The following is an 8,295-nucleotide window of genomic DNA, read 5'->3' as shown; positions in this document are numbered from 1 at the left end:
GCAGTGCCGTTTGCGCTGCATATCTACTCTTTGTGGATAAAACTTTCAGGCTTGCTTGGAGGAAAGTTCTGAGACCAACACCCAATTGGGAACGATAGGAGTTGTAGTCCAACTCCTGGAGGGTGCCAGGTTGGAGAAGGGCTGGCTTGGTCTGGTTTAGGATAAGAGTCAGAATTACAGAATAGATTTACACAGGTCTGAATCAATGCAAGGAGAGATGAAGGAGGAGAAACTTAAACCTTAGCTGTTTTCGGTACTGGTGTTTTAGGAATTTGATTCAGTGCTCACTGGGGCTAGAACCTGAGCCTCTATTGAATCCTGGAACATGACTATGAATTAGGATTAGCTCCTTTGAGCATGCTTTTCCCACACACAGTACAGGGTGGGGCTCTACATATCTGGGATAAGTGGGCAGAGAGTAGGACCTGCATTCGTTGTCCACCAGCTGCAGAACCTAGCTTAGTTTCCAGCTTGTTTATTAAAGCTATCTTGGTGGTGTGGAGAGAAAGGAGTACATGGGTTGGTCGCTGCATCCAGAGTTCCTAGTTCAAGACCTGCAGCACCTTGGATTCATTAAAGCTTCAGCACTTTCTAGAGATTATGTAAAATGCATTTACACTGATGGTTGTCTTGTCAATAGCCCTTTTCACATGTTCAGTGAATATGTGGAGAGAAGCCAGTTATGATCATACCTGCAGTCCCTATGCCCAACCTCCACATGGGGGGTTGTCTCAATGGATTGAAGTCTCAATGGGTTTAAGGAACAAAAACCTGCTAAATCTACTAAGAATAGGTTAAAAACCTAAACGGCCTATTAACAAAAAAAATCTATTAAGCTAGAAACAAAGTTAAGGAAAAAACAAATCAATGAACACTGTACAGCAGGGGTGGACAACTTGCGGCCCTCCCGATGTTTTGGACTACAATCCCCATCATCCCTCACCACTGTCTACGCTGGCTAAGGCTGATGGGAGTTGTAAGCCAAATGCCCATGCCCGCTGTTAAGGATCCTTTCAGTTATCATAAACTAATCTTCTATAAAGCATTGGATCCAGTTATAGTCACACTCAGGACAGACCTATTGAAATCAATGGATCTTCAGTTAGTCATTGATTTCAATGGATCTACTTTGAGTATGACTATATATGGATCAAGCCCATAATAATAAAATGGGTGTGTGTCTGTCTGTCAGCACCATAGCTAAAAGATCATGAAACCTAGAAACCTGAAACTTGGCATGCCTGCTAAGGCGACCCTAAGGGAGTGCAGCCAGGGCTATTGGGATGTTAAAATGCATCAATTAATTTAAATTAATTTAAATGTGTTCATGCAATTGAAGCCTGCAGTACCATCGTCAGTCACTATGTGGAAAGCTATGTGCTTCCCTAACCAGCACATAGCTTTGCAGTTGATACAGTTCGAAGCCAGGGTGGAGGGAATAGTCTGAGGGGCAGAGTTATATGGCTGCCCCTTCCACACTGCTGTAGGGCAGACCTCCCTCAGAAGAATGGAGTGGACAGACTCCTTCCTCAGGGAGCAATAGGGGTGCACCGTGACAGCGGGTATGCGTAGAGGTGTCCATGGCCATGGCTATTTAGGCTGGTCATATACAACAGAAAATTGTAAGAAAAACCATAAGAAAAATTACAAAATCCCTATTAGTGTAATATTAATTAGGCCTGCTCAACCCCCCCCCCCCATGTGCAAGTTTTCGAGATCTTGAGATCTCTGCATCAGGCAAGATGTTACAAAAAGCAGGGGGGCGAGATAGGAGGGGGGAAAGGCTGATTGGATGTCTGCATAGTCAGAAACGTAAGATAATAGCATACACACACATCCCACCAATCTGCTTTTTGTAACATCTTGTCTGATAAAGAGATCTGAAGATCTCGAAAGCTTGTACATTTTTTATGATCTTTGAATTGGCCCAAGAAAAGAAACGCGTGTTACCAACAGAGGCAAGTTTCCAGTTTTGGCCATGGGCCCATAGATGGCACTGTGCCATGAAGCCATCCAAAGAAGGAATGTCAAAGTGAGTGTTGCTGGTTTGGCAGAACAAGGAGCATTTTTCTGTGGTGTGCATCCAGTTCTGACTCACGAGCTCAAAGAGGTTAGTTAATCAGTGTAAATCATCATCATGCAAAACAACAGCAAGTGTCCCCAGCCCAGATAAGGCTGGGCATCTGCAGAAACCACATGGTCAGCCAGTTCAGTTGGGTCAGAAAGAGACGGCTCATGTCCTTCCAAGCTGCTGGAACAAACTGAGCTGCACCAATTCAGTCCTTGCTTTCAATCAAGGGAAGGAAACCACGTTCTTTCTTACTGAATCTGCATTGCCTATTTGGTCTCTCCTTTGTCCGTTCTGAAACCACAAACACCTCAGCCTTTTTTTAATATAAGCATCAGCTGTTAATGAATTTTCTTTATAAAATAGGGTTTTATAGAATCATTAGCCTGAAAAAAGGCAAAGGGGGGACATGACGGGTGTATAAAACTATGCATGGTGCCCACTAATTTGGGGGTGCATTAATGCCAGATGCCAAATTTAGAAGTTAGGATTTTTTGTCCCAATATGCACCACTTTACACCTGATTACTTTGAACTTCACTTGCCATTTTAATGACAATGCCTCCAATGTGGCGAGATTCTTTTGGAGCTCTTTGCAATCCCGTTTTGTTTTTAGACTGTCTAGTTTCTCTCTACTTCTGTTTCCACATACCACGAAATCTGTGTGGTTCACCAAAACATGGAGTTCTTTTGAATAAACAGCTAGATTTTATATTTTCAATATAAATATATTTTCAATATATTTTCAAAAATGGGGGATCAACCATCATTTGTTTCTTCTTTCCAGCAGCCCTTGGAAGGGTCCCAGGTGCATCCTGAAACCATCTCAGCACCTCGTAGCACCAAATTTGAATATCTGCAGCCCCCTCCCATTTTCCATCTTAAGACTGTAACCAAATGCAGACTCCAGGGCTTGAACATCAACCACACCCCTCTTTCGGGGGGGGGGGGTTGTTTACCATCTTCCTTGATGATGAGTCCTGGAGGACTCAAAAGCTTGCATGGTATTTTGAATTGGCCTGATAAATGTATTGCGTGAATATGGATTTTAGCTTTTTTTTTTTCTTTTGGACTGTATCTTTTTGTGTATCCCAGGGTAAGAGTTGTAGTCTTATTCCCTCAGTCTGTCTCCTTCACTTTGCCAGCTAAAGATGCCCTTGGGGAAAAATTCCCCCATGGTACTGTTCATCTCCCCACCAAAAAACCCAACACACTCTGGCTAGATCCACATGTACTGTAGAGAGCATCTTGGGGTCCCTTGGAGACTTACTGGTATATTGCAGCATGAGCCTTTGTGGACTCACAAAAGACCCACAATCAGATGAAGTCAGTCGATGAAAGTTTCTTCCACGATCAGTCTGTAAACTGTGACTCCTTAACGTGCCACAAGACTCTTCGTTCTTCTTCTGCAAGATGGACTGACATATCTGCTTACCTGGCACTTGTCATGGAGGCATAAGAACACAGGACGCTGTCTTCTACTGAGTCAGACCCTTGGTTCCTCTAGCCCAGTATTGTCAACACTGACTGGCTGCAGTGGCTCCCCAGGGTTTCAGGCAGGATTAGCTGTACCTGGAAATGTCACTCCAGAGACCTCCGACCACTGCCACTGAGCTACGGGCCTCATAAATTATACCCTCCAAAAAGCATTCTTTTAAAAAAGAAGGAAAGAAAGAAAGAAAGAAAGAAAGAAAGAAAGCAAGCCAGCCTAATCACCCTACTGAAAACTAGTCATCATAAGCAATACATGGTCTGAGTTCTACTTATCTTTAGGAATGACTAACTTCTCTAAGATCCATTAGGATCCCCAAGATACGTGAAGAGTGCTTGTTAACATCAGCATCAAATGTAAATTAATTGTAGCCCTGATGAAATGGCAGAACTTCCACAGAGGATTGATGTGGGAAGGGAATGTTGGATTGCATCTACTGTAGCCCCAGCATGTGTATGAAGCAGGCAGAGGAATGTGTGACCACCTAACCAACTTCATTGAAAAGCATTTTCCATAATGACTATTTTCTTTTTATTTATTAAATGTTGTATCGCTGGGATTATGGCCCATGAAAGCCATCACTGGATGTTGCAGTTATCTAGTGATGTACATGCATGTGTGAACCTGCCCCACATGCACTGTAAGCAAGTGTAGAGAAATCTCATGTAACTGAGTATGGATAAATCTAGTGGTGCAGCGTCATGTATGAACCAGTCCTCAGAGAAGCTGCACGCTAAATTCACTTGTTGGAATCTGTCTAGGAGTTAGCCAGTAGTAGAAACACTGTAATTTGCATCTGACTCAATGCAATCCACCTCTCTACTTGGTGACTCACTCTCAAGTAGCCCAAGGAGAGCAATGACACAAGGGGTGTTGTGCACATTAATCAGTGCAGTGAAGACATGCAGGAAAACCGCCATCAGTCACCCAGTCTGCCCTGCACCCCTGTGGCACTACACTGTCCCCAGTGAATGGGGGTTGCACAACATTTTCTTAGCTTGCACAGTCCATACACCAAAGCATTACTCAGCAGGGTTATTCACGTCATTGCCTAGGACATGGCAGGGGAAATGTTTTCAGCACAGCTAAGCCTGGAAAATAGAGACTGAGAGTTTTAGGACCAGTTGGCCCTGGCTGGAATAGATTTCTCTTGCACTTGATCTGAAGTCGGGCAACCCTGTAACGCCCTATGAAGAGAGACTGAAAGAACTGGGCCTGTTTAGCCTTGAGAAGAGACAACTGAAGGGAGATGGAATAGCGCTCTTCAAGTACTTGAAAGGTTGTCCCAGAGAGGAAGGCCAGGATCTCTTCTCGGTCATCCCAGAGTGCAGGACACGGAAGAATGGGCTCAAGTGACAGGAAGCCAGATTCCGGCTGAACATCAGGAAAAACCTCCTGACTGTTAGAGCAATACGACAATGGAACCAGTTCCTTAGGGAGCTGGTGGGCTCACCCACACTGGAGGCATTCAAGATGAGGCTGGACAGCCATCTGTCAGGGTGCTCTGACTTGGATTCCTGCATTAAGCTGCGGGTTGGACTCTTATAACCTGCTAAGAGATAATTTCCCCTTATTACATAACATTGCTCCACGGGGCTGGATTAAGCATTATGCCAAGTAAAGGACAGAGCAGAGATGCATCCAAACTGAAACTTAGAATTTTCCCAGGCAATGGTAAATTCTACATTGTCATCCACCTTGTGCCTCACACTGGGTTTTTTAAAAGATCCCCAAAGCTCAGGGTATGGTAGCTGTTCCCTGGAGCTGTGGCTATACTTCCAACTGACAAAAAAATCTTTAAGGGAGCAATCCTATGCATGTTTAGACAGGAAATAGTCCTATAATTCCATGCTGGCTGGAGAGTGCTGGAATTGTAGGACTTTTTTCTGTCTAAACATGCATGGGATTGCATCCTAAAACACTGTTGACCTGGCCAGTTAAAAGCCACTGGAAAAGTACATACCCAAGCAAGTGTTCCACATTCCCAAATTCTTGTTTAAATATTCTTGTTATATGCAGGAGTTTGTGCTGGATGCAGAACAGGGTGGATGGAAGTCAGGACAAAGACAGAGGTCTAAGGAGGGACAGAACAACCAGTAGAGTGGCCAGAGCATTGGACCTAAGCTGGTGAAATCTGGGTTCAAATCTTCACTCACCTACAAAGCTTACTGGATGACCCTGGCTCAATCACTTCCTCTCGGCCTACCCAACCTCACATGGTAGTTGTGAAGGTAAAGGTGAGGAACAATGTAATGAAATGAAAAATAGATGCATATATGCCCATAGCACAAAACTTGTATTCAAGGAGTGTCTTCTCACACTAGCAGGCAAACATGGAACCAGCTCTCCTAGGACTATTTCTCTACTTCTTTCCATCTCCCCTGCTAGTGATGCAGTGGTCAATCCACCACAAGGTCACATTCTTGGTGTGGTGGTAGTTGGTGTCTTGGGAATACTTCCACTCATCTCCAAGATGTCATGGCTGAGTCACCACCTTCTGGAAAACATTTCAGAAGATGCATTGTGCCCACAGGTTGTAAGATAAGATCACCAATTGACAATTCTGTGCAGCATCAGTGGCCCAAGAAGGCAGGAGGAGGAGGAAGTCACCTCCCAAGGAGAAGAACCTCAAGTGTTTCAGGTTTCCAGATTTTGACTTTGTTCAAAAACCATTCAGAAATATTTCCCCTCTGCCTGAGATTATCTTGGAAGCATTTGTCTTCTCCATCTTTCCTGCTGAACATATTCAGATGCCTCCTCTCATCCTGTGACATGTATAATGAACATCCCCCCAAAACAACTCATCTGCTGAGATTCCTTAAGAGCATATCTGGTAACAGCCCCAATGAGCCACTGACTTCCACAGGCCTGGAGGTGTTTGTGCTACGTGGGCAGACGTGTGCATGACTGTGGATTGTCACAGCTTCACAGTGTGGATTGTCCCATGCCTTCCCTGCAACTATAATACCATTTTGCATCGCCGATTTTCAGGGCCGGCCCTAGCATTAGGCAAAGTGAGGCAGTCACTTCAGGCAGCAAAAGCTGGGAGGTGGCAGCAAGATGTCAGAGGAGAGAGCTGTGTGCCACATAGCCTGGCCTTTCCCTCTTAAGCTAGCCTGCTGCCTGCCTTCAGGTACAGGGGAGGATGCTCTCCCATCACCAGCACTGAAGTAAGTTTCAACTGCCAGCCCAGTCAGCTTTTGTACGTGGAATGGGAGGAGGCCTTAGGCAGCAAACTGTCTTTGGTCAGCCCTGCTGATTTTAGGTTTCAGGGGGCCTTGGGCAACGTGCTCTCAATGGGCCCCCTCCCTGAATGGGCCCACCTCCTCCCTGCTACTGTTGCAGCTGCCCAGAAGGCACCACCTCCAGACAGGGAGGACAAAAGATCCAAAGGTTACTCCTCCTCCTCACTGCTTTCTTGCTTGGCGAACAGGCGGCAACGGCACAGAAGTGAAGCAGCACAGCCAGGAGGCTCCGGGAATTAGCAGTGTGCCCTCTATTGGGGTTTGGGCCTTAGCAGTTGCCCAGCAATACCAACCTCTGGTGCTGTTGCCAGCTGTGTGGTGAAGAATGGGCATGGAAGTGGAAGGCAGGCAATCAGATCTGCTGATCGCCCTTCCAGACAAGACAAGTCAAACTTTTTGAAATGGCAGCTCTGGGAGGGAAAAACTGGCTCCTTTGATGAGCCAATTCCAATCAGCCAGCCAGACCTGTAAGCAGATTAACTCTAACATAGTGACATGTCAAAGCATTTATAGGCCTTTAAATTCCATGGCGCCACCAAGATTGACAACTGCTGATGCTCCTGGTGGTGTATCTGCACTGTGTGTGTGTGTGTGTGTGTATGTGTGTGAGCGTGCGCGTGTGTGCACACAAGCATGTGTGGGAATGTTTTCCAAAACTCAACTGAGGTCGAAAGTTCAAATGCAGAACTGAAGATGTTTCATGCATAATCTCCACTTGTGATCTCCATGTTACATTCCATGTGTCAAATCCAAATGGTGAAGGTGCATAAAACTCCACAGAATTTGGCCCTCCCTTTTGCCAGAGGTCTGACAAAGACTAAGCATCTCATGGCTTTATGTATGGATGTATTTACACTGTACTTGCATTTGACACATTTATTTTTTATTTTTTATTAATACACATACCATTTAATATAATATCATTTCTTCTAAGCAGTTCACATTATGGTACATAGAATGTACCATACAGATCACAAGTGGAGATTATACATGAAATATTATCAGTTCTGCATTTGAACTTCCAGCCTGAATTCAATTTTGGAAATGGCTCTCTGAAGCTGCTATTTGCCTTTCAAGGGAAGCTCCCATTGGCATCAATGGAGACTTCCCTTGAATGGCACTGACCCGTATTAGAGATTTTGCCCCATAATGCCCCCTTCTGAACTCTGCCCAGTAAGGAGGCTGCTCTGACCTACAGCTGCCCCAGTCTCAGCCAATCACAGTGAGCTGACTGACCACGTGAATGAATGCCTTGACAGTTATCAAACTTCCCAAGTCCAAGAAGAGACTGCAGGAGGGAAAAGCAGTAACTCTTACACATATTCCTGTACTGACAATCCTGGTCACTCATGGCAGTGTCACTATATCATCACCATGTCTCAAAGTCTGTATGGACTGGCTCAAAGTCTCCTGTACTGGTGTGGCTCAATGGATGGAAAGCTGACCCGACCACAGCAAGATCTGGATTTGAATTCCCCCTCTGCTATGGCC

Source organism: Heloderma suspectum, chromosome 2, assembly GCF_057233095.1.
Source record: "Heloderma suspectum isolate Gila_16-S chromosome 2, 16-S_ref, whole genome shotgun sequence".
NCBI lineage: Eukaryota > Metazoa > Chordata > Lepidosauria > Squamata > Helodermatidae > Heloderma > Heloderma suspectum.
Note: the sequence above shows the minus strand (reverse complement) of the source record.